We start from the raw sequence: 26,921 nt of genomic DNA on the forward strand, positions 1-26,921 counted from the left end.
CCATTGGATCGCCACCAGAAACACACTGAGAATTGCAGGTACGGAGCGCTTTTGGCTGCCCACACGTTTCACGGAAGTTGGTGACTTAACTCTCATTCATTGTCCCCCATGCCCACCTCTCTGAGGCCCTCCATCCTTTTAACTCCAGCTCGAATCCCAGATCCCTCCTGGCCCCAGGTGGAGATGTCTTTGTCAACTTCCCACAGTCCCTGCTTAGAAACTGTTAATGACCCAGACACTTCAAAGACACTGGAATTCTGTGCTGCCGCAGGAAGGCTCTGTCTTTTCCAGACCAAACTGGAAAGAACTCGCTGCCACCCTGTCCCATCTCCAGCTTTCCCAGGTATTCCAGGCTGGCCTTGAATTTACTAGATAGTCTAGGATAACTTTGAATTTGTAATGCCCCTGCCTCCAGGTCTGAAGTGCTGGGATTTGCAGGTGTGCACCTCCATGCTTGGTGGTTCTGGGGATCAAACCCAGGGCTTCGTGCCTGATAGGGAACACTGTACCTACTGAGCCACATCCCAGCCCTTCCTCCTGTCACTTATACCCCGTGCTCCATTAACCTCGCAGGGGCTTTCTTATTCCCGCCATGCCCACCTTGGCTTCACCTGGCTCCTCCTCTGGGCCACCACTGCCAACTCTGCCCCACCCCTGCAGAAATCAGGCCCATGTCCTGCCATCTGAGTTCCCCAGCGGTAATCAGTGAATGGCGGAGGATGCAGAGCCTATGACCTGGATAGTTCTCTGGAAGTTCAGACCTCCCTTCTCAGGCTGTGAGCTCTGGAGGCCAATGGCTGCATTTCATTTTGCTTCCTGCCCCACCCCCAACCCCATGCCCAGAGTGGACATTCATCAAATTTCCTACAGTTGAAAGGAGGGTATGTTTCAGTGACAGGGAGATGCCAGGCTCCAGGCTGCTCTTTGTTCTAATAATGACCCAAGAGCCCCTAAGAAGCCAGCCAGCCCCCAATAAAGGCTACCAAAGCAGGAGTGACATTTCCTTTCAGGGCTGAAAAGATGTCAGTGGCGATTTACAGGGTGGTTGAGATTCATAGAGAGAGCCCAGAGAAAATCGCTCAGCTGCCTGTTGTGTGAAATGAGAACAGAAAAAAATACTGGATAGTAAATTTAGAACAAATAAGAAGAAATAACTCTGTGTTGTGCAGAGTCAGCACAGTTGGGGGCAGGCGGGGAGCTGGGCACTCTCCCGCTCCCAAGGATGAGTAATAGAGACAAGGCTTCCTACTCCCTTTTTAAAGAGCAGCGTAGTTTAATGGTCAGCAAGAGAAGCGCTACGTGTCGGGCAGGCGAGAAAAGGAGATTAGCCCAACCCTTGCAGGGACCTCCCTTTCCTCAGTCCCATAGTATATGCACTAGAGGAGTGGGCCTCAAGAGTGTTGTGATGTAGCCCAGAAAATTCCCATACAAGAACTCAGGACCTCTGTCAGTCACATAATTTATTAACTATTCGTTGGCCATTGGCTCCGTGTCAGGGGCTGCAGAACTAGAAAGAGGCTGTGTTGGGGATAGATGGCGTTCACATTTCGCCTGCCACTTACTAGCTGTGTTGGTCCCAGAAAATAACCTCACTTCTCCGGGCCTAAGGCCCTCTGTCCATAAAGCTGGGTGGGAGTGCTTGCCTCTACCTTAAGGGCTGTGGTAAGGCTGCTTCGGCAGGTGTGAATGGCAGGGTTTCTGTTTCCTTGGCAAAGGCAATGGTATCTGATATTTGGGGCATTCACCCAGCAACAGGTTTTCCCAGTGCCACTAGTCATGGTGACCATACTGTCCCCTTCCCGCTCGACCATCTCCTCCCCTGAGCCGCTAGCAAACCCTATCGCATCTCTACTACATCCCACGCCAGCCAGGCACAGCACTCAGGTGCTAGTCAGGAGGTATCTGCGGCTCTGTTTTCCTGTATGATGGGAAAGCCATTTTGTCTTATGCTGGCACCCATCCTCCAGATCCGCAGCCAGGAAAAACCTGGCGCCTGAGAGAAAACAAACCCAGAAGCCGATTAAGGGTTCTAGAGTCCAGACCTGTGAGCCTGCTTGCCTGTTAGAAGGGCTCCCTGTGGAAGCTGACTTAGCCAGCATGGGCTAGAACCTGGGTAGGGAGACTTCAGCACTGGCTGGGGACGCCCTGTATCCCACGGAGCTGCTGTAGCCAGAGCATGAAGAGGGAAATTTCGCCTTCCACAGCTATGTAACCGTATCATCTACACAAGAGAAAATGTCACCGAGGGAGAGGAGAAATACATTCATGGTCTGTCCCCCTGCTCTCAGGCAGTGAGCGGCTGGCTCCATGCCCCTGGCTCCGAGCGTCTCAAGCCTCAGTTTCCTCTCTGTATGAAGGGAGTAAGCTTACTTAGCCCCTTGTTGATGGAGGAGTAGATACAGCTATACGTACCAGGCGAGGGACCTGGTTTGTTCCTCCTAACATTAGCTAGCATAGTCACTCTGTTTTTAAGCCCGTGACTAAAAAGCTGGTGTCTTCACCTTGTAGCAGGACACCTGGACTAGACCGTGCGAGATACTCACTGGTGGAGACCCCCAGGGCAGCCAGCCAGAGACGGCTCAAGGAGTGTCTGTCAGTTCAGATACTAAAGTCCTGGATCATTAGCAAGAGTGAGTCTAGCCACCCCTGGGCACGCCGTTGTCACCTCATGAGAGCCCTGGTTCCCCTGTCAGCGTAGATTTTACGACCCAGAGGGCAGCCTGGGGAGACATGCGTCCTAGGAGAATCTCATTCCTCTAGTGTCTCCCAGCTGGGATCAGCTTCTGACAGCAGGGATTAGGTTTTAATAAGCCTGGCCCTGTCATAGTTGCTGACGCACCCTGCTGTGTCCCTCACACCAAACTCCTCTTGTAGCAAATCCGGTTGAGGAGCTGGGTATCTGCTCGACTGTGACTACCTCAAACCATCTGACCACAGCTTCTGCTGTTAAGATGACTTCCCGTGTCTGACGGGGTTTGACTCGGAGAGAAGTCCAGGAAGCAGGTAGAAAGCTTTTATCCGGCCCAGTCTGCAGCTCGGTAAACTGAGGCCAGAGGGTAGAAGCAATTTCATCAGGAACACACACCAGTTAACGGCAAAGCTGGAGTGAGTGTCCCCTGACTCCAGATGCTTCCTCGGCCCTCCGTCTCAGGGGAATCTCATCTTTAGAACAGGCTCCAGAAAGCCCACCCCCCTCCTGTGAATGCACAGCCCTTGCTTTGGACAGGCAGTCACAGGGACGGGTGATTACACTGCTTGGTGCATTTCTCTTCAGCAAGTGCTGGGAAACCCGGCTGGTTCATTCTGGTTTTCCTCACCCAGTGCAGCACTAGCCCAGGAGATGTGAGGAAGGAGTGTAGGCCTCTTAGGCAGAAAGACTCTCAGGGTCAAGGGGGGTGTCTCTTTCTCATGAGCTGAGTGTTTGAGAGATTCCTTAACTCTGAGCTTCAATCCCTCCCTGCAAGGACTTAAGGAGACTGACACCACAGGGCAGGTCAGTGTACGGAGAGGCCCCTGCGCGGTAGCATGTGCCCAGCTTGCTGGTCTCCAGCAGCATCCTTGTCACACGGAGGATCTGTAGGTACAAGCAGCAGGAAGAATAGAGGACAGGCCTTCTCCTCCCCTCCATGCTAGGTCTGGGGACAGAAGCTGGGCAGACTCTCCCACACACAATGGTGAACGCTGGCTTCCAGGACCATGTGAGGATAAAGTCAGATCACCACTATGTGCGGAGGACCTGGCCCACAGAAGGTGCTCTTTGCATGGGGGCGTTCTGAGGACTATTGGCTTCGCAAATCCACTCTGACGAGACTCACATCAAAAGCGCATTCTCCCTGCACAGTCTGGTTGAATGCTCAGAGCAGCTTTGTACAATCCCGACAGGTTCATTGCCAGTTGTGTTTTTGCAGAAAAGAAGCACAGCTCCCAAAGGTCACCCAGCTGGAAAGTCCCTGAGTGCACCTGGAGTCAGCTCCATCTCGCCCCACTTGGTCCCAGTAGCTCAGAGATGCCTTTCTTCTGGACAGCTCCAGACCTCCACAGGGACTTCTAGCCTCTGCTTAAACATATTTGGGGGTAAGAAACTCCTCACCCACCAACCCCTGGTAGGGGGGCTCTAATTCTCAGTCTTTCCATTCCCACCCATGGTCATGCCCAGCTTTTGTCCACTTTATAGGAAATACTTCAGCATTGCAGGTAAGACCATGTCCCTGGAGGGGAGCCCATATGAGACCAAGGCCTGGGTCTGCTACCATGTGACCCTGACACCATCCTAGGTCCCTCCCAGGCTATATGGTCCTTCAGACCTCATAAGTACTCAGGTCAAAGGACTTAATGTCATCTGTGGTAATCAAACAGTTCACAGCTCAGGTAGGAACAGCTCCCTTCCTATCTCCTAAACTTCCTCCTCTCTGGAACCCTAGCTTGGGACCCAGGCTCCTGCTGACATCCACCCCCACCCCCAGTCTCAGACTCAACTGACTATGACAGTGTAGGGTAAGAATTCAGAAAACAGGAAGTCACATGTTCTCAGGAAGGTAGTGGCACCAGCGGTGGGGGTGACTGTGTAGAGCAGAGCACTGGACATGGTGCCAGCCCACTGACCACAACATGAGGACACACAGGCTTTCCCATCAGGGCTTGCTGCCTTTTCCTTCCATCGCAGCAAGAAGGATACACGCTAAACACACGGCATAGTGGTGCTAGCCACTAGCTGAAGATTGCTTCGGTGACTAGAACCACGGTGAGGTTTATGCAGACACCCCGGTGACTCTTACACTACCAGCGGGGGAAAGAGTCTCGGAGAGGTTTTGAAACACCACTTAATGTTGCTCTTGGCGGTCTTTCTGGTCCTCAGTACTGAAGAGAAGGGTCCAGAACCCTTTCTTCTCCATGGGTCAAGCCTGCAGAGCAGGTTATCTCCTGGTTGTACTGTCTGTTGTAGTTGTTGGAAGCTGAGAGGCACATGGCGTTAGCTGTCATACACAGATTGTTACCAAGAGACCAGGACACACAATGGCCAGATCCTTAGTGCCTGGCTTACCTGGAGCCGCCCTGATCTCTCTGACCTTCAGAGACACTCTCCATCATTTACAAGGGCCACATAGTGTGTCCTTCCCACGGTAAGGTGCCCCAGCCTCCTCTCCCTTCCTTGGTGTACGACCACAAATATTCCTGCCTGTCCTGTTCTGAAGCCATTAACCTGGTCACAGACTATCTACAAACTACACATTCCCTCAGACAAAGACACCAAGTGGAGAAAGAGACTCTTTTATTTCTCAGAGTTAGAGTGATCATGGGGTGTGCTTTTCCTTTATCTGTATTTTTATTTCCATTAAAGTTGTGGCTTGTGCAATAATTTTACATTTTTTCCGTGATTGTTTTTTCCTGTTTTCAAGTAAAATGAACTCATGATAGAAGTGCAGAAAGGTAAGGAAAATAGCCAAATCTCTCATGCTTTCCCATTCAAGTGCCGTCCCTTATAACTGCAGCAGCAGCTTGCCTCCCGAGATGTCTGTTCTTCATCGTTTGCAACCACCGGGAATCAAAACGCTTCTCCTGATGGCTCAGTAGGTAAAGTAAAAAACCTTTGCTTTTCTTCAGTCTGTGCTATAACTTCTCGTATGTTAAAACATCTCATGTCAGTTTATATAATCATGCTTCAAATTTCAGGTTACTTCATAGGTTTACTGAATATCTTAAATCATTTTTGCACATCTCTCTCTGTGCACACACTTGGGTCAGACAGCAGCTTCCTGAGTTGGTTCTGTCCTTGCACCATCTGGGTTGGAGGGACTGAACTCAGGCCATCAGGCTTGGCAGCGGGTACCTTTCTCTGCCGAGCCAGCCTCCACATACTATTTTTAATGGCCTCCTAATGATCTTTTCACTATTCTACAGGTGCACTATATAAGCAACACGTAAAACAATGTATGTATAGGGCCAGGTGGGTGGTGCATCCCTCACATGAAAGGCAGAGGCAGGAAGGTCTCTGAGTTCGAGGCCAGCCTGGTCTGCATATTTAGTTTCAGACTATCTAGGGCTATGTGGTGAGACCCTGTCTCAACAAACATACAAAAAAACCCGACAACAAAAAAAAAAAAAGGGGGGGGGCTGGAGAGATGGCTCAGAGGTTAAGAGCACTGCCTGCTCTTCCAAAGGTCCTGAGTTCAATTCCCAGCAACCACATGGTGGCTCACAACCATCTGTAATGAGGTCTGGTGCCCTCTTCTGGCCTGCAGACATACATACAGACATAATATTGAATACATAATAAATAAATAAATAAATAAAAACCGACAACAATGTATATATAAACAACAAAATACACGTATGGTGTGCATGTTTACATATCTGCATACATCTACAGAAGCAGAGGGGAGAGTCCCTCCTTCCTCTTGACACCAGCTTGGGCATATGGCTGCTGACTGTCACAGTCACGGTCATACCAAACACTGGCTCCTCACTTGGAGTCCTTTAGGGCTTTGTTTCATTTGATGGTAGCAACCGAGTAAGGTAAACTGGGGGGCAGTCCTAACTTGCTCTCCTTCAGAAGTAAAAAGACTGAAGGTGAGGGAGGTGAAGTGACTCCCCTGTGGTCCCACAGCACACACCTGGCCAAGCCCGATGGAGAGGCCACTCCTCAGCCTTGTTCCTCCTCTCACAGCCCTCACAGGATTTTACTCGGCACATTAGACTCAGGTTACAGATTCTGTGTCAAAGTGCTAAGCGGGATTTTGCCATTTCTCTGAGCATGTAACTCTGATATGCAGAGGTGTGTTTACAAAAATGTTCATTGTGTTATTATCTGCAGAAGAAAAAAAATCCATGAAAATAACAAAAATGTCCACGAACCGAGAATCTGACAAAGTATGATATATCTATATAGCAGTTTAAGATGCTCACATAAAACTGGGGGCGTAGCTCAGTGGGCAGACTGCTTGCCAAACAGGCATAAAGTTCTAAATTTAATCTACAGCACATGTAAGCCCAGCATCAAGAAGCTAGGGACAAGATGATCAGAAATTCAAGGGCAGCCTAGGCTACAGGAGAGTCTGTCTGAGGAGGGGAAAAACAGAAAACTTCACACTGACAACAGAGTTCTTCATGTTTCCTAATCTGGAAAGATTTCCAGAATAATTAGGTGAAAAATAGAAGTGCAAACTGCAGGCTCTAGAGGGGTATATACAGGACTTGTGGGTAAAAATAGAAGCATATGACCTGCACAGGTGCATGTGTGTGGAAAGCCGTGTCTGGATCTAGAGTCAGTATTGTTTAGGATAGTGGAAACAAACAATGGTGATGGGGTGTGGCATTGTGGGTATTCGTGCTGGTTAAAGGTGGGGCCTGAACCAAAAAAGTACTCTATAGTAGAGTACTTTCCTAGTGTGGGCCGGGCCCTGTGTTTAAACCCCAGACTGCCTCTACTTCCCAAATACGTAAGATTCACCATAATAATAAACTTAAAATACATATATACTGAGGTAGACTATACAAACACCAAATAAAAAATAATCAGCAGGGATGGTCGAGGAGATGGCTCAGTAGGTAAAGCTCTTGCTTGAGCATGAGGCTTTGAGTTCAGATCCCCACCATTGGCATAAAAGCCTTGCCAATGGCCTGCATTTATAATCCCGGCAGTGGGTGAGGGAGCAGGAGGCAGATGGATCCCAGGAGCTCCCTGAGTCAAATCAGTGACTCCAGGCTTAGTGAAGACGGCTGCTTCCAAAAGTAAGGTGAAAGGTTATCAACATGGGCCTCTGACCTCTTGCACTGCACACACAAGAACAGATGTCCACATGCATATAGCACACACAACATTGTTTCATTATGTACATTTCTCCATGTATATAGAAACACTGAGTGCCGGCTACTGTTGCTATTGTCCAATACTGTGCTGCACAAGCCCCCAACACACACTTAAACACGATAGGGGCCTGGGGGGTGAAAGATGAAGCAATCCTTTAAATCCACGAGTCCCCTCAGCGGGTCCCACCCTAACCAGGAGACAGGTGTACATGACTCTCCCCAGGTTAGACTCTCTCCCTGAGCCTCAGGAGTTAAGGCAGCCTGGGTTACCCAAGGGAATCCATGGGACCAAAGGAACCAAGAAGGCAGAAGCTTGTCACCGTCTTCCTGGAGCTGATTTTGGTGGTCCAGTTGTTCGGGGCACTGGGTAGGGAGAGGTTTTACAGCATCCCCAGCTGAAACCCAGGTTTTTGTCACCTAGTTTTCCCTCTTGCGGCTGGCAGCTCTCAGGGGCGGGGCTGTCGGTGACCCCGCGGGGACCCCTCGAGCTGCAGACACTTGTGTGCTGGCAGCACCAAAGAATCAGGCTGTGGGTGTGTCACCCTGCCTCGTCTGTATTGGAACCTGGGGGACGACGAGTCATTCTGATTTTAGAGCAGATTAGGACTGTAAAGAGGGGTCCACTCACAGCCTGCCTTGAGGCCTCCTGTGGTGAACTCTGGGTACCTCCCTCAGAAACACTTGAAACTTTGCTGCTAGGCTTTTCTCTCCAACCCACCCAGAGCTCTGGCGTGAGTGAATGCATCCTGAAAGGTGAAGGGCAGTGAGCAGGGAGGAGACACCAGGCATGGGGCCGCTGTCCCACGCCCTGTGGCTGTCCCGCCGGCTGCAGTGCGGTTAGCGGCCGACACCCCTCCCCCACCCGGCCCGCAGCTGGCTCCCTGCTCGAGGTTTCCTGTCGAGCAGCACCATCCTGGGCCGGGTTATCGCCAGTGATCTCCCTTCTGAACCGCTCACACTCCGCCACGGCCGCCCCCACTTGCGGTCCCTTTCCCCAGAACCGCACCGCCCCCGGACCCTTCGCAGAGCTGCCGGCTCGAGCGCTCGGGGGCAGCCGGGGGCTGCTTCCTGACATCGGAGGGCTGCCCGGGTGCCCCTGCCCTGAAAATCAAGGAAAGAGCCAGTCCCAGGAGCTTGTCTGGGTTGGAGACAGTGACCAGAATAAGGCCAGCCCAGGCTCAGGTGGCATGTCGGGGACCAGGGGCAGGATCTTTAGCTCAAGGTCGGGTGGGCAGAAACTGGCAGGTGGGGGCTAGTCCCCGCCCCAAAGCATCCTCCACCTACTTCTCAGGGAGAGCGGGGGTGGGGGGAAGCAGAAGGGCTCTCTGCTCTCACACAGGGGGACTCCAAATGTCGTCAAAACTACCACTCAGAATCTAGAGCTGCTTTCATTTCGAAGCCCCGTCAGCTCGGAGCTCCAGGGCTTCCCTAGCCAGCTGGCTGCCTAGCCAGCAGGTAGAGAAACGCCGATTTTATTCGCCCCATCGTTCATGGGACATTCGGATGTGGCCTATAAAGTGGAACACTTCCAGGGCTGTGTGGCCTCCCATTTGCGGCAGGAGCGAGGATGGATAAGCGCACTGAAGAGACGGTGGTTACAGGCCTATGCTGGCATTCTCCGAGTTGAACTAACCAGTTCTCATGAGAAGGCACTCAAGAAAATTACAGATGCAGATACGTTCCCTCACAGAAACACACACACACACACAAGCACGGCTGTAATTTAGCTTCAGGGTGTGTGGTGGGGGTTCTTCACTCTGCCTTTGAGCAGAGCCCACCAACTCAGCAAAAGGATTGCAAAGTCTGGCTGGGGTCCTGTGTTGGAATCATTTGAGCTGCATGCAGGGTGGAGTGTTTAAAACTGTTTCCCAGTGTTCACATGCTTCACACTCTTTGGGAAACACTGCCTTCTGGGGTTGATAATCTGGAAATTTCTGTAAATATAAACATATCTATCCCACAGCATTTGCCGACATACTACTCTCTGAGGGAGGGCAGCCTGAATATTCTCTCAATAGGAATTCGAGCCTCAGTCTGTCCCTTTGCTGTAGAAACGCTCAAGAGAACTTACTTTGGCATTGTAAGGGCATCTTGTGTTCATCGCGCACATTTTGTCTTATGGACGACGTGTAGTGTATACCTTTATTTAAAACAGAGTCCTAGAATGTTCTGCTCTCCCAGCCCACTTTCCTCCCCTGGATTCATTCTCTGAGGACCAGCTGGGAGGCTGCTCGTAACTACCCTGGGAGACCTCACATCCACCTGTGCTTGGGGATTCTGAAGCAGGTGCAAGATGCCAGCCTGCTTAGGGGCAGGAGTGGGTGCCATGTTCTGTCAGCCCTGCAGGCAGCCACTCTAGGCAACCTAGAAGCTCAACGGACTGCTGGGGCTGAGAGGTGGGGCGGGAGGGGGTGGGAAACCTCAGTTGGTAGCGGATTTCCAGTGTTCCTTCCCACGATTTGTCAGAACAAGTCTGAACCCCCTGCAGACCAGAATGTCAGCGAAGGCGAAAGGAAGAAAATACTGTAAAAGTTAAAAAGGAAAAAAAAAATACTGCAACCAACACGAAGCCGGAATCTTTCCCCTGCCTAGACCTGACTGATTTAAGATGGACTAGAAGCAAAGGCACACTCGTCTAGTGAAGTCAGGAGAGCGCAAACAGCGATGCTCTGGAGTGTGCGGAGTGCTCCCCACCCAGGAGTGCTCCCCACCCAGGTACCACCAGTGTCCTCCACCCCCAGGCTTTTCCAAGCCTTTTCCAGCTCTCCTGTTCCACCGAGGCTCTCCAGGAACTCCAGCCCACCTCAGCCTCAAACACAGTCGTGTTTGTTTGTTTGTTTGTTTACAGTGCAAAGCAAACACTTTATTCTGAGCTGTTCTTTCCTATGCAATTAATTCTATATTGCCTCAGGATAAACACTTCCTCTCTGCTTGGTGGAAAGCCCAGTTTTAGCAGCCCCTCCCACCTCGGATAATTACTGGATTGATTGATTGATTGGTTAAAGGTCATTAGTGCTATAAAATAAATGAATTTTGTGGCTTACATTTCAAAGAGCCTGTGTGAGAGACTGGAAAGAAACCTGCCCTCCATCCCATCCCCACCCCCACCCTGTGGGAGCTTTGGCCAAAGCTAACATAGAACCTGTGGTGTGACACCTTTGTAAAGCTTTTTCCCCCTGGGTTCTTTGCGTCCTAAATAAGTTGTTAACAAAATAACATCTCTAGTTCTTTTGTCCTGCTGGGTCCAGCTCTGGGATCAGGGCTCAAAGCTAGTCATCAAGAGAAAAACTGCTTATGATTTCCTCATGAAGTGGTTACAAAGTGTTAGATTCCCAAACTGCCCTTCATGTTCCCTTCGATCCCAGAGTTGCTGGTCTTGGTAGGAGCTTGACCGACTGAGCTTGTGTGTTGTAGTACTCAGAAAGGTTGGGCACTCCTGTTTTCCTGGGTCAGGCCCTGGCTGTGATCAGGTCTCTGCCCTACATTTGACAGGGACCTAGGTCCTATTGGGCCAGGAGTGCCTGGATCAGCATCCTTCTGATGACCGATCAGAAAACGCACCCAGAGTTCATCTGGAAGGGGCTGCCAGGTCTAGGAAGACCAGCCAAAGGCACTTAGCTTCAACGCATCCTTTCAGCGTGCCTGGGCTCTCACCCTTCAACACTCAGCACAAACGTTCCCCCTCTTGGCACATTTTCTGTGCTGTGTTCATGTAGAGTGGGTTCCAGCGGATCCTAATCTACAGGGTAACCTAAAAGTCAGAAACCATGAGGTACATTTACAGTTAAGCAGGATATTGGCTTGGCTTAGCTGGCTGGCCACTGTGCACCTGGAGCCCCAGCAATTCAGGGGCAGAGGCAGGAAGACCTCTTGTTTCCTGTAGACAAGATTGGCCTGGACAACACTGTGAGACCCTGGCTCAAAACAAAACATACAAGAATATTTACAAATAATATATTTAAATTTGAATGTGCAGAAACATACATACATTTGTTTTAATTTGATATAATGGTTGATCTTTTCAAAACGAGTTTTAAAAAATCCACCCATACACTACCTCTGCTGTATGTCCAATTATTTTGAATACCTATACTTCTTGTAAGTTTTTGTTCATATTAACAATTGTGCCTGTTGTATTAAATTTAGAGGTCCGGAGGAGGTGTCTGGAGGCTGGAGGGGAACATATCGAGCCTGACATTTGAACCTGTAACTAATGTTCTGTTCATTGGTTTTCAAACTGAAGACTGAGCCCAGGGTCTACTGTGTACCTAGCTCCATTTTCAAAGTTTGGTCATTTTTTTTTTTAAATGACACTCCACTGTTCTCTACCCATTTTTCATTAATTATTTGGTGAGAAATCCACCCTTGTTTAAAAAAAAGAAACAAAAAACAAAACAACAACAAAACCCTGAGAATTCTTGCAAGATGGGAGACATTGTATTCTTTTTCCAGTGCTCACCAGCCAGCAGCAGGAGGTCACAGTAGTGTAAGAATGCAGAATGGGCGGTTTGCACCTGTATCCTTGCCTTTTGGGCTGAGCCTAAAGTAACCGCCTCCCATCCTTCCTGTGCTATCAGCTCTCTAAGCCTAGTCTCCTAACACGTTTGACACGACTAGGACCAAGAGAAATGCAGCCTCAGAAGAATCTGCCCGGTGCACTGCAAGGTGTAGAAAAGAGACCCAGCTTTTCCTCTAGTCCTGCCTCCCAGGTTACTATTTTCTGTTTTCTGAGTTCTGAAGGCTGGCTGCTTGGGGCGGGGGGGGGGGGGGGGGGGGGGGGGGGTGACGGGGTTGCACGGGACAAGGGCACTCGCCTTTCCCAGCCTCAGGATGCTAGAATGAGGCCGCCAGAGCCAGGCAACATCACAGTCCTTTCCTGGAGGTGTGTTTGTCAGATCGGCAACCCTCGGGTACCCAGCCCACGCCCGCCCGGCTAACACTCGCCTGTGACGTACTTCGCGTGGATCAAAGGCCTACAAAGCCCGCGGCGCCTGCAGCTGCCAAGCTGAGGACTCACAGGGAGCCGAATGCTGCCCCGTATGGGCGGTGGTGGGAGGAGAGCCGCCTTTGTGGCTGCTCTGTCCCTGGGAAGGAGTGCACCCTGCCGGCCGCCACACCCAGCCTGGCAGCCCCTTGCTCTATCTGACAAGCAACCCTGCTCAACCTGCGGTGCCCTTCGGTTGCTGTGTAATTTGAGAGTGCAGGACGTGTCACCAGGATGGTCGGGGGACACATGAGAGTCACAGGATGCACCTCAGAACTACTTCTGCTGTCTCTAAAGCTGTGATAATACTTCGTCTGCCGAAGAAAGACTAGGGGGGAAAGCACAGCAAATCCTTAACAGTGTTTCCAACTCTGGTTTGTGAAATTATAGGTTATCTGGCTATTCTTTGTGCCTCTTGATTTACCCAGCGTCTACAATGCATGCGAATACATAATTTTGAAAGGAGAGAAAATAGTCAAAGTACAATCCTACAGCTTTCATCAACCAGACCTCCTGCCAACCTCCAGCCTACCAATTCTCCGCTGCACTTCATGTCTGTGGACACCTAAATTACACATATACACACCCGAGGGGTGGGGGTGGGGGACAAACAGGGCAGCTGATGGGATACTGAAGTTAAAGTTTGGTTCTGACCAATTCGCCCATTAATGCAGGAGGCTGAATAATTAGTAAAGTTATAAGGGTCCTGGAGGCCCAGACTGGCTGGTCGAATAGCCAACCTACATAGAACCCAGGTTCTCTGGCCACAGTGTTCTCTTCATGCCCAGGATACTGATGGAAGTGTGTCTTCACAACCCCTGCAGAGCTTGGCTTCTCTTGTCACTTCCCAAAACAAGCTCGAAGTCCGGTTTGAGGCTGTTCTGAAATCCCCAGTCAGCACTGCCTGAGTTCCTCCCCAATTCAGCACAAGGCAGAAGAGGCAACCCCAGCTGGGGAGTCTGTCCCTTGTGTGTTAGCCTCTGCTGGCAGAGATGCCAGCTCCAGTTTGGGAATACAGTCTCTGCTCCAGACTACTTGATGCTAAGGAGGAATGCGGGCTGCTTCCCCGACCTAGGTTTTGCCTATGATGTCAGGAGAATGGACCAGGCAGGGAAAGAGGACGTCTTATTCCCCATTCCTGTAAAGGTCTGTCGTTCCTCCCTGCAGGGCTTCTGTTTTTCCTTCCTGCGGGGCTGCTCCCTCTCCAGGTGCCCACCTCCTTCCTTCTTCTGGGTCATCCTGTCTTTGGGCCAATAGACTTTTCCTCTCTGTCTCCTCTTTGCATTTCCCCCTAAATCTTACTTTTCCTCAACCATCTACTCTTGCTCCTTTAGTTCTGTTTGATGAACCGGCCACAGCTGGAGGTAACACAGCTGGGCCATCTTGGCAAGCCTTCATGGCATCTTTGTCACCTTCTAACACGGGGTCCATTGGGCTGGCACAGAAGTTACCTAGAGAACTGAGAGTCTGTAATGGGACCAGTGACTTGGGTCCAGCAAAGCTTTCTCACGCCCCTAGACAGGCCAGGTGAAGGCAGCAATCTCAGAAGCCCACAGTACATTCACCGTCCTTTGAAATGAGCATACTAGGCTGTTTCCAATTCGCCTCATTCCTGCCTGCAACCTGACTTCAAATGGCCAAAGCCCTTCATATGGAGTAGCAGTGACCTATGAAAGTTGTCTTTAAAAAAAGATAATGCGCATACATATTTAAAAACTACTTAGGATTTTTAAGTATCCGGGTTTATAATTTGTTTTTCTTTTCTCTTGATCCCTAGTTTGTCAGAGCCTGAACTGATTTGTGAACATACAATTCAAAGTCTTTATTTTAGGCACCAAAATGGAACTTTTAGCAATTTTGAAAGGACAGACCTCATCATAATGACCATTTAGAGAGCTGGAGAGATGGCTCAGCAGTTAAGAGAACTGGCTGCTCTTACAGAGGGCTCAGGTTTGATTCCCAGCATCCTCATGATGGCTCACAACCATGTTACTCCAGTCCCAGGGAATCTGATGGCCCCTTCTTGCCTCCTGTGGCACTTTACGTATGTAGTATGCAGACATGCATACTGACGAAATACCCATAAAATAAATTATTTTAAACAAAAGATTACTTAGAATTGGATCCAAATCTACATAAGGTAATTTACTAAATCCATTAAATGAATAGAAATGACCGATTATTACCTGTTTTAAACCAGTAATCTACCTTTAATCTCAGCACTTGGGAGGCAGAGGCAGGCAGAGCTCTGTGAGTTCAAGGCCAGCCTGATCTATAAAAGGAGTTCCAGAACAGCTAGGACTACACAGAGAAATCCTGTCTTGAAAACAAAAACAAAAACAAACAAACAACAGCAAAATCCCACAATGACTCATTAGCTAACAAACTTCCCCTTTTCTGTGAATACTATACCCTATAGGTTTATGGAAGGAGAGACCAGAGGAACCCTGAAAAATAAGTTTTTATTTGATTGATTTTGATATTCTGAGACAGGTCTTCACTCAGTAGCCCAGACTAACCTTGAACTCCTGTATCCTCCAGCTTGGGAGGACAGGTGGAGTCACAGACAGCTGTTTGTTTTTGATGTTCTTGTTTGCTGACTTAAGAAGCACACACCCCTGGAGATGGCTTTCTCATTACTTGAGAAAACAAAACACCTCCAGAAATTCCAGCACTGGGTAATCAGACACATGCGTTCAATAGTAAGTGCTTCAGACATTGTATTTCTGCAGAATGTGCCAACTGCGGCCAGTAGCAATTGTCTTTTCAGTGGGCAATAATAAAAACTGCTCTCAAGGTCCCGTCCCTGGAGGAGCCTGATTTATAAATGGAAATAACAAGTTTATAATTTCCCCCAAGCAGATGCCATTCTCCTTGAACTCCGTCACCCCGGGGATTGCTATGGAGCTCACTGAATGCGAAGCTTCTCCGGCTCCCTTTGAGCAGCTTGCCTACCTCCCCAGTCCGTGTTTCTGGCAGGCTTTTTACAAACACTTAGCTCCAAATGCAGAGGCTACCCCGCTACAGCAGGGGAGCTCTGTAAAGGCCTGCTTCTCTCCAGGGGAGTGCCAACTCAGTTCTGGGAGCGTGTCTAAGAGCTGCCTTCCCTGAAGGGACTCAGATGGCCCAGGAGGGCAGAAGCAGCCCTCTGGGCACAGGGTTAGCCATTTCCTGCCTTGGGCAAGGGTGCAGACATTCGAATCCCGGGAAATCCCCAAAGCCACGTCTGTCTTTCTCCACTCCCACTTTCCTCAACACAAAAAACTGAGAAAGCGAAGCAAATAAAAGGAAGGGGCGAGGAGAGGGTTTGCCTGAGGTTGCTCTCGCTATGGGACACCCGGGACCGGAGGGTGACGGCAGCGATGTAAAACCCCAGTCGCCTTTGTTTCAGAGGCAAAATTTCTAATAAAAAATAAAATAACATAAAAATGAGACAGGAGAGGGAGAGGACACTTACTGGAAGGAGTCCAATGCTTATCCACAGTGTATTCTGTGACTCACACACCTCTCCCCTGTCTTCACCTGCCATCTTTTGTTTGGCTCCTTTTATTGATTCCACTGGCCCTTTCCTTCCTCCCACCCTGGAGCTTCTCCTCCACACATCTCCTTGCTAAGACCTGTCTGGACACAGAACAATGCGTCTCCAAGACCCACACACACCTCACCATGCCAGCCTGCCTGGGGTAGCCAGCGTCTTAGAAACCACAGAGGACATGGGTAGTGACTGTTCAGAGGTTTCCCTACCTCCCTTCCTCCTCGCCTGTGACCGGCAAGAGAAAGAACTGGTTTCTCCGAGACAGCTGGGGGAACCTGTTTATTTCAGGGCAGCTGGAGTTATTTATCTAGCCCAGGCTACCAGGAAATTTTGAGCATCCAGTCGTTTGGAGGTCATTGATGACTGGCCCTGCCCTCTCAGAATTTCTCTGGCTACAGTTAAAGCGGTTCTCTGAGCAGCCAGCGGGGTGATATTAACTCACTGTGTCTCTCTGCTAATTTGAGTGCCGAGATGATACATGGCCAGACACACACACACTCCAGACAGCCGTTGCCAGGGAATATTGCTTTTTTGGACTTTGACACCAGTTCCAACTTTGAGAGGAATTTAAGTGATATTTATTGCATAGAAATTCCTTTCTGGAGCTCTGTGCTCCTGGTTCAGCCTGCTGACAGCACATTGGATTTATTCTGGCATCAACTCGCTGTGGAGACCAAGACTCAGACTTAATTAGCTTCATCGGGGACTGGGGTTGCAGCTTTGGAGTTTGTGGCTCCACACAGATCTCATTATGGGTACCAATCAGCCACTTAGCAGACCAGAAACCAAACAAGTTAGCCGATGCCAGTGACTTCCTCAAGCACGCTTGTCTATTTGCCCGAGTTAACTGTGACTGACTTTAGGGGGAAATCAGCTTGCTTTTAAATTAACCCAAGGTAATAGGTAGGCTTGCATTTTAATTCCATCTCTATATTATACTACATTCTGTTTTGTGATAAACTGTGTGATGTGGAGGGCATGCAAACCATGGTGTGAGTGTGGCACACAGAAGACAGCTTTGTGGGGTTCTCTCCTCCCACCTTTACTTGGGTCTGGGGGTTGAACTCCGCTTGTCAAGCTTGCATAGTGAGTACTTGTCTTTATGACTCATCTCTTTGGCTTTATTTATTTATTTATTGCCGGACTGGCACCAAATGTAGACCAGCCTCAAACGCACAGAGACCCATCTACCTCTTCCTTCCAAGTGCTGGGGTTAAAGGTGTGCACTACTATGCCAGCTGGTATTTCTTTTTAATATTAAAATTTGGAATCAATTTTGTTAGAAAAGTTATCGTTTAGAGACACGGTTTTTCCATCTCCATTTTTTTTTTTCATTTTAGGAGGCTCCCAAATACAGAATATAAAGTCCAATCTAGTTTCACCATTGTGTTTTAGACATGGCAGGACTGATGCACAGGTGAACTACAGAGACTATGGCAGAATAAGTGAGACCTGTTCAAGCCAGTGGGGTCCCAACACAGAGAGAAAAGTAGAGAAGGGGTCTCACCCTTAGCCAAAAGAAATTTGCAACTGACACCTGATGGCCACAGTGGTGTGTCAGAGGGTGTATTGACCACACTCCTGAGAAGGCCTCATGCCTAGCTGGCCAATGTGGAACTTGGCTTTTTTTATTTTTATTTTTATTTGTCTTATTGGTCTTTTGTTTGTTTCTTTTGTTTTGCATGTTTGTGGGCTTTGATTTGTTTTTTGATTTGATTTGATTTGAGAGAGAGAGAGAAAGAGCATAAACTTGGGTGGGTTGGGAGGTGGGAGCATCTGGGAGAAGGAGAATGAACTTTAAGACGTGTTGTATGGAAAGAATTTGAAATCCAGTTTCAATTACGAGGGAAAACATGGATGGGTGGGTATGCAAGTGTTTGTTGATATGTACACAGATCCACATACACAGACTCAAGTATAGTAGATGTACACACATGCGTGCACACACATTTGCACATAAGATATGCATTGCAGCCATTTCAGTTTCCAAAGCGGTCGATTGGTAATAATTGACAACAGAAGCCAGATCGCCGAACACTGATTAGCTGGTAAACGTGCAGAGGCATACCAGAACCCAGCTCCTGTTCCAGAACCCACGGGCGACTGCAGATTTATTACACATGCTTATTGTGGTGCGCTCTCGCTTTTAAAAATTTATTGCGGGCTCCGAGCTTGTTAACAAAGATTTACCATTTGCTCCTGGCTAATTCTGAGGTTAACATCAACTGCTCTTTTTGCCGTCTTTCCTACAGGCACAAAGCCTAAAATCCTGGTGCCCCTGGTGGAGGGCTTGGCGGAGAAAGCAAGCCTTGCTCTTCTGCACAATTCCTTTGCCACCTCAAGCCCCCACCCAGACCCCCACTATTTCGAGTGTTCAGAGGATGTGAATTCCACAGAGGAGTTCTCTGTTTAGCAGATAATGCTGTTCTAATGGTTATTACTACCTTCCAGCCTGCGCATCTCAGATAAATAGAAAATGCACTCAGTGTTTACATATCTTCCCAGGGGACTGGGAAGCAGGTGGATGCTGGTTCTCATTGTTATGGTCAGAGCTGCAAAGCTCAGAGCTGGGTTGCTGACCGGTTGCTCCCACAGCTTCTCAGGGGAGCCTGCTTTGCATCCTTATTTTGGGTTGTCCTGGGATTCTGCTTTGCTGTCTGATTTGTTTGTGTGTAATCCCATCATCATCATCATCTCCCGAACCCCCTAACTCACCCAGATGAGACCCAGCAGAGTGACTCATATTCCAGTGACCTAGGGCCACTGTCTGGCCATTTAATCTCGGTCTGGTCCATTGTTAGGTTCTTTCCCATTGTGGACACTTCCTCATTCTAGACATTTGGAAACAAATCGAAGTACAGGAGCAATAGTACATGCTGCAGCTCTCCAATCCCCTTAGCCAATTCATAATTGACTTTTAAATCATTTAGGTGCAAAGCAAATAATAATAGCTCCTTGGTTCAGTAGCTAATAAATTCTAGCTCATGAAAACTGAGGGAGAAGGCTGAGCCCATAAAGATTAAATATTTATGTAGATACTACACGCACAGAGACATATAAATGCACACACACACACATTTTAGGCATTACTGTTCATTTTTAATTCCTTGTGTGATAGCCAATAAGAAAAAACTTCCAGCAGAGGAAAAAAAATGAAAGGAAGATTTATTGCCTCCAAATTAATACAAGAAAACATTGCTGTAATAGCTACCCTCTTACTGCAAGAGCAGGGAGAGAGGAGTTTCAAAAATATTGAATTGATAAAATTATCTTTTCTCTATTGCGGGAAGGGCGAGTTAATATCCATAAAGAACTTAGAACTCCCTCAGTCATAAGGATGCCCTATAAATACAAACCATCATTATAATTTATTATTGAACAGAGTCCATTTTTTCATCTAAGCCATTTTTCAAAGCCCTCGGAGCTCAGGCTCCTCTGATGGGAGCCCTGACATTGAGCCAAAACACCTCTCCGAGGCACGATGCAGCCATCTATCAGTTTAATGCGAGGACACCTCAAAGCCAGCCTCCTCGCAAGCCACAAGCAGTGAGCAGGCGGACTCCATTTGAGCCTCCTTCCGTGTGCTCAGTAGCCGCACTGAGCCCAGTCTCCCTGGTCCAGCTAATGGAGAACTCATCTTTCTACCCTCTGTGTCTTCCTCCCAATAAGGGACGCTTAGACAAAGGGACCCTCACTTTACTTTAAAATTTAAGGGCGGGGTGTAGCTCAGTGCTGCAGTGCTTGCCTGGCATATGCAAGATTCTGGGTTCAATCCCTGGCACCACCAAATGACATTAGCAACAAAACAAAAAGGAACTGACAAGTTAGATTTGTTCACGCGCGGGGCTGAGTCCATTTAAGCAAATGTAGCCAGCCAAAGTAAGCACCTGAGAGCTCGTGCCCACAACCAGAAGGTGGAAAGGCATCTGTGTTTTCAGATACAAGGTCCGGTTAAGCATTTTATCAGAAGAGCAGGAAGGAGATCGGATCTCCGCCTGTGGCTTTCTACGACTCTCCTTCCAAGAGTGAATGTTTACTGTGGATGTTGGTCTTAACACATTTGCTAACTTAAAGCTCTTCTCAAACATTGAGTCTGCATTTTCCAGTCTTTTTTGTTACCCTGCCCGCACCTCCACCCTACCCCCAAATGCATGCACACGCATGCGCGCACACGTGCAACTTATCCTTGAGCGTTGGGCCTGAAAGGAGAGGGCTAGCTGAAGGCAAGTGTCCGTGCCAAAAATCAGAGGTTTTAGAGTAAGCAGTCCCGAGAGTTCATTTGTTTGATCCGACCAGCGCCGGTGACTGACCGCACGGAGCACCGCTGGGCCGCTGCTCCTCAGGGACAGCTTTGCCTCTCTTCCGAATGTCTTGGAGACACTTGAGAGTTCACTGCCGGACCTATTTTCTAAGGTGCTGAAACTTACTCCTTTTGTGATCTCATCCACTCATCCTCAAGGCCTTAAAAGACCTTTCTGTCTGCTGTTGGCCTCAACCTTCGCATCTGCAGCCACAGCTCTTCCCGGAAAGCCAGCCTGGGCCGTCCACTTAAACATCACAGGCCCTGCAGAGTGTTTGCACACACACTAAGACATCTCTAACGCTACCTGACAGCATCTTCTCCCACCAAACTTGTTCTTCTCCGAATAGTCAAAATGTACTAGGAAGAATTTGATTTCTTAATTCAAAATTGGAGTAAAACTTATTTTTTTTTCTGTATGGCATTTCTGATTACGGAAATAAAAACACTGATTATAGGAGAATTGTAAAATACTGGAGAGTATGATAGAAAAACTGAAGCCCACCCAAAACCCCACCACCCAAATATAATCACTGTTAATGACATTTTTGGCATTTTCTTCTAATGTTTGTTTTAATGTATTTTTAAAGTTGGGATCACATCCTTACGGTTTCTGCTTTTACTGTTTTGAAATAGTACTGTATACACACCCTTACCATTGGAAATGGATTTTCAATTCTATTGTGTTACAATAAACAATCTCAAACACAAATAGCCTTCTCACTGATTTTTCTGCCCCCACAGTGCTGAGAGTTGATCTTAAAGCTTTATTTTACTAGCTCGCCAATGGGCTATGCCCCAGCCCCCTTTTCTTTTTTATTTCCTTTTTCTTTTTCCTTTTTTTTTTTTTTTTTTTTGCAGGGGGGTACTTCAAAGCAGGGTGTCTCTGTATAACAGACCTGGTTGTCCTAAAACTCAATTTGTAAACCAGGCTGGCCTTGAACTCACAGAGATCCACCTGCCTCTGCCTCCCAAGTGCTGGGATTAAAGGCTTGCGCCACCACCGCCCAGCCCTCTTATTTCTTTGGAATACATTAAGAGGGTCAGAGAAATGGCTCAGCAGTTAAGAGAGCTTGTTTTTTGCAGAGGATCCAGGTTTGAGTCTCAGCACCCACATAATAGCTCACAATCATCCATAAGTCCAGTACCAGGGGATCCAGTACCCTCTTCTGACCCCTGTGAGCACCAGGAGTTCATTGGTGCACAGATGCAGACTAAAGATCCACATATGTAAAATCAAAAAAATAAAAAATAAAAAATAAATCTTTTGGGCCAGGCAGTGGTGGCTCATGCTTTTAATCCCAGCACTGAGAGGCAGAGGCAGGCAGAGTTCAAAGTCAGCCTGGTCTACAAGAGCTAGTTTCAGAACAGTTAGGGCTGTTACACAGAGAACCTTGTCTCAAAAGAAAAAAAAATCTTTTTAAAAAAGAACAAAGTAAGAATCATGAAGCTGGGTAGCTATGAAATGGGGAAATGCCTTTCAGAGCCATTAAACTTATGGGTGAATTACTTTCCAGTAAATAGCGCCAATTTACATGCAGCAATTTGAAAGAATCTGATTTATTATATTCTCACTAATGCTGGGTATTATTAGAAACAAATGATACAGTCTACCCAGGAAGCAAAACACAGCATCTAACTTTAAGGGTGCATTTGTTTACTAATAATTCTGGACAGTTTTCCACATTTTCTTCACTTCATTTCCTATCTTATGTTAGATAGCGATGAGCTTTGCACATTTTTTTTGATGGACTTTCATCCAAGTGTGTTACATGCTTGACACTATTCATCCCTTCCCATCATATGTGTTGTTAGGATTCTCTCTCTCTCTCTCTCTCTCTCTGTGTGTGTGTGTGTGTGTGTGTGTGTGTCTCCTTGCTTCCATCTGTAGGCTTAGAAAATCTCCTCATTTTGAGGTCAAAGATATTATATTTTCTTGGGGACACTATTTTCAAAGATATCCTGTCACCAAAAAAAAAAAAATCAGAAAGTAGTTTTGGTGGGAGCCCAGCTTATCTGTTGTTAAATGTGTTTGTGTGATCATCACATACACACATGTATGCGCACACACATTCACAGAGCACAGGACACGAGAATAGGAAGCCTAGGAAGGTAGATCTTATCTATTTTAAAGGCAGTAAAATTAATAAGACAAGATGGTGGCTTCTTCAAGGGCAGAAACAGTGAAGCGGAATGGCTGTTTTACAGCCGGGTCGCAGACAACGTTAGTGCTCTCCCAGTAGGATTTGGTTCCTGTAACTTGTGTATTTGCTTTGTTTGTTTTGTGTGTGTGTGTGTGTTTGTTTGTTTTTCAAGAAAGGGTTTCTTTTTTTTAATTTTATTGATTTTTACTGAGCTCTACATTTTTCTCTGCCTCCCTCCCTGCCTCTCTCCTCCCCTTCAACCCTCTCCCAAGGTCCCCATGCTCCCAATTTACTCAGGAGATCTTGCAAGACAGGGTTTCTTTGTGTAGCCCTGGCTGTCCTAGAACTAGCTACGCAGAGCAGGCTGACCTCGAGCTCATAGAGCTCCACCTGCCTCTGCCTTCCAAGTGCTGGGATTAAAGGTGTGTGCCATTACCGCCCGGCTGTAACTTGTGCATTGATCATTTTGGTTTAAAGAGATAAAATCACAGGGTAATAGGCATCTGGCAGAAATGATTTAAAAGTGTGAACAGTCATGGGACACTCAGCAGGGCTAATTCTGAGAAAGGCGTTGTTCATTGACTTCACCCTTGTGGGACCATCATAACATTTATGCACACAAGCTAAGACAGCTACAGCATCTCTCAGTAGTATAACTTCGTGATGTTATTGGTATCTATGTGGTCTGGCATTGTCAAAAGATGTCACTAAGGAACTAGTAATTTGGCTTAGCGGGTAGGGATGCTTGCCACCAAACCTGAAGACCTGAGTCTGATACCCAGGCCCCACATGGTGGGACAGAAATCAACTTTTCCTGAAAGTTGTCCTCTGCCCTCCACATGTATGCCAATGGAACGTGTGTATGTACATACACACACACAAACACACGCAATTTTTTTGTTTTGTTTTTTTGTGTTTTTTGGTTCTTTGAGACAGAGTTTCTCTAGGTAACCCTGGCTGTCCTAGAACTCACTCTGTAGACCAGGCTATCCTTGAATTCATAGCTCCACCTGCCTCTGCCTCTCAAGTGCTGGGACTAAAGGCACGTGTCACCACCGCTACCTGGTTACACACATACAATTCTAAATGCAATTGTGAATGTCATTAAGTAGCATCAGACTATATGTGTGTGTGTACAATAATATAAATCACATATAATATCTATACATATATGTGTAATTTGTATAAGTTGTGTGAGAGGATTGCTTGCTTATTGGGGTTAGGGACTGAACCCAAGACTAGGCACACTCTCTCCCACTGAGGTATACCTCAGTCCCTATATACTCTTGAGAAAGACAGTGGTTTCATGTTTGTGTGACTCCTTATACACCATAAATATCTGACTCAATGGCCTCATTGCCCAGTGACCTGCATGTCCTTAAGAGGATTCACTGTGTCTTGGCCTAGACCTGTGCCACCTGCCCATGTATGGAATTCCTCTACTCTGAGTCTTGGTCCCCCACAGTCCATGCTAGCCTGCTCTTCCGGCTGGATCTCCTTTCTCTTTTGGCCCACAGAAGTATTAAAAACAGCTTGGCCTGAGAGGTGACGACATCAACCTCTTGGCCACCCGAAGCCATTGGTTTCTCTAAATCGTACACACGTAGGCATCTCCCCTGCATTATAGATCAGCGGTACAGCCTTTCCCTGGCATCACTAGTCTCCTGTTCGGATTTCCTCATCTTGCCTCTGGGTAGTTCTGTCTCTTGTGAAGACCAGACGCCCCAGTTCCTCCATTCCCTCCCTTCGCCTTCTGTATCCTCCAGTCTAGGTCCCTCTGTCATCTTCTTCCTGAGAGCAGCTGTAGCCTAACCTTGGACACTGTTTTGAGAGCAAGCTGGTTGGTTCTTCCTGCCCATCCACATGACGACAAGCAAAGCCACCCAGTGGCAGAATGTGGGGTTGCTTCGTGTAGCAGGGAAGTTCCCTTCATGGGAGATGTTCTGCAAAGTCTAGAATGTTCGGGCATGTTCAAGAGGAAGTTACTCAAATGCTGACTAGATACACACCATCTTCGTGCAGAACAGGTGACTCTCTACTCAGAGGGGATATGGATGTGTAGTCGACGGGGCCCAGGACTCCCGACTCGATGTGGCTTCGCCGGCTGTACACATCTGGTCTGACCAATTCCTTTCAGTTTCCTTTTCGGTCTTGTGCTTCTCTCTGGGGGGTTCTACCTGCACCGTGTAGCCCACCCTCCCCCTGCTGATTAGGCAGAGCTGTATGGACCGGAGACAGCCTACTGCCCACTTCCTGAGTGTTTCTTTCTGATTTAGTCTGTGAGATAAACTGTCCTAATTCTAGACGGCTAAAGATATCAACACGTTCACTGCCCTCTTTCCCTTCCACTTGGCACCTTGGGCTGGGGAAGGGGAGCCAGTCTCAAACTAGTCACTGCCTGAGCCTTTAAAGTCAGATTTTAATCTCCTTTCCCTCCACCCACCCACCAGCACAGTCAACTGCATCCTGACACACCTGCTTGTTGGGGGTGGGGTGCTGTGGTAGTGGGGGTAGGGGGTGGCAAAGAAACGCTTGATATGTGGGGAGAAAAATTCTACTCCTGACCACAGAGTCTAACTGGCGTCTCAAAGATACTTCCAGGCAACGATGGCCAGGCAGAAATAACGAGCGCCCTGTATGCAAAGACCTTTGTGAAGACAGCAGCCGTGCCATGGAGAATTGGTCAAGCCCAAGGCTGAGTCGGAAATACTCCACACAAATAGGACAACCACATCACGTTAGAGCACAGACACTTCTAGAATCATTCTTAAAAGAATCTGGGGCTCTAGGGAGACAGCTCAGTCAGAGAGTGTTCGCATTACAAGCATGGGAAGCTGAGTTCAGTCTCCAGGGCACACATACAAAAGCCAGGCATGGTAACACATACTTGTGATCCTAGCTCTGGGCTGGTGGAGGCAGGCAAATCCCTGGGGCTTGCTGGTTCTTCAGCCAATTTATTTCACTAGTTCCAGGACAGCAAGATACTCAGAAAGAATATAGGTGAATAGCTTCCAGAGAAGGACACCCAAGGTCGTCGTTTGACCTTCACACATACAAGTATGCATACATGCATGCAACTAACTGTGCATACCCTCCAGCACACATATACAATTTGGGAGCCAAATTGATGATATTAAAATTGAGGATTCTTCCAGTAGCCAATGATGAGCCACTCATGAATCTGTAAGATGAGGAACTGCAAAATATTAAAAGACATAGGTACGTTTAAGTTCCATACATTCATCATGACTCTAAAATATCACCTTTGAGGATGATGGAAAATAGTTTTCTGTTTTTTATGTTTATTTTGGTTTGGTTTTTGTTTTTCCAGACAGGGTTTCTCTGTAACTTTGGAGCCTGTCCTAGAACTAGCTCTTGTAGACCAGACTGGCCTTGAACTCACAGAGATCCGCCTGCCTCTGCCTCCTGAGTGCTGGGATTAAAGGCGCGTGCCACTACCGGACAACTATGGGGAATAGCTTTTTAATTTAAAAAAATGTTAAAGATTTTCCTGACAAAAATCACTTAAACAGACATAATACACCTGCTACTCAGTCTCCACAATGATCAGGCTGAGGCTGTTTGTTACTCAGACCGCAGCACCTTCTCCACTGCATCACTTTGGCTCAAACTGCAGGTGCCATTTTATTTCATTTATAGAAGAAAATCATTGTAGATGAAGGAAAGGAATCTAACATTTGTCCTGAGTATGCATCAGGGTAGCCAAATTGGGGATGAGGGGACGTCTCTCGATGGAACTATTCCAACCCCTAAGTGAAAAGAGAAATCACGCCTAATGAAATGGCCACGCCAGGCAATGGTTGTCATCGGCTCTTAGCATCACCAAGAACACGTGTGGGAGATGTCATAAGCCTCAGGAGAAAGCAGACCAGCCACCTGCTAGCCTTCTTGCTACGACAGCAGACCCGAGTCCTCGCAAGTCTCCACGTGTGTGTACGAGGGGGAAAGAATGACTGTGTCAAATAACAGCGCAGGGGTGCAATTAGAGAAATCCACACTGTGGGAAACTCTGTGGGATTAGCAGCTTGGCTTCCTCGATGAATACAGTTCAAGAAAGGGGAGCTGAGTGGGTGGGAGGGGGTGGGTGGGTGCAAAAAGGAGTCTAGAGATTCAAGAGTCAAACATATTGTC

At 47.9% G+C, this 26,921-nt stretch overlaps 1 protein-coding gene across 2 annotated transcripts in view; it reads right to left on the minus strand.

The window, feature by feature from the left end:
* The window catches only part of Cd247 (CD247 molecule), a 72,972-nt gene that overhangs the window by 8,202 nt on the left and 37,849 nt on the right, over nt 1–26,921 (minus strand). The window lies entirely within an intron of this gene.

The sequence above is a fragment of the Myodes glareolus genome, chromosome 5 (genome assembly GCF_982192425.1).
Source record: "Myodes glareolus chromosome 5, mMyoGla1.1, whole genome shotgun sequence".
Taxonomy (NCBI): domain Eukaryota; kingdom Metazoa; phylum Chordata; class Mammalia; order Rodentia; family Cricetidae; genus Myodes; species Myodes glareolus.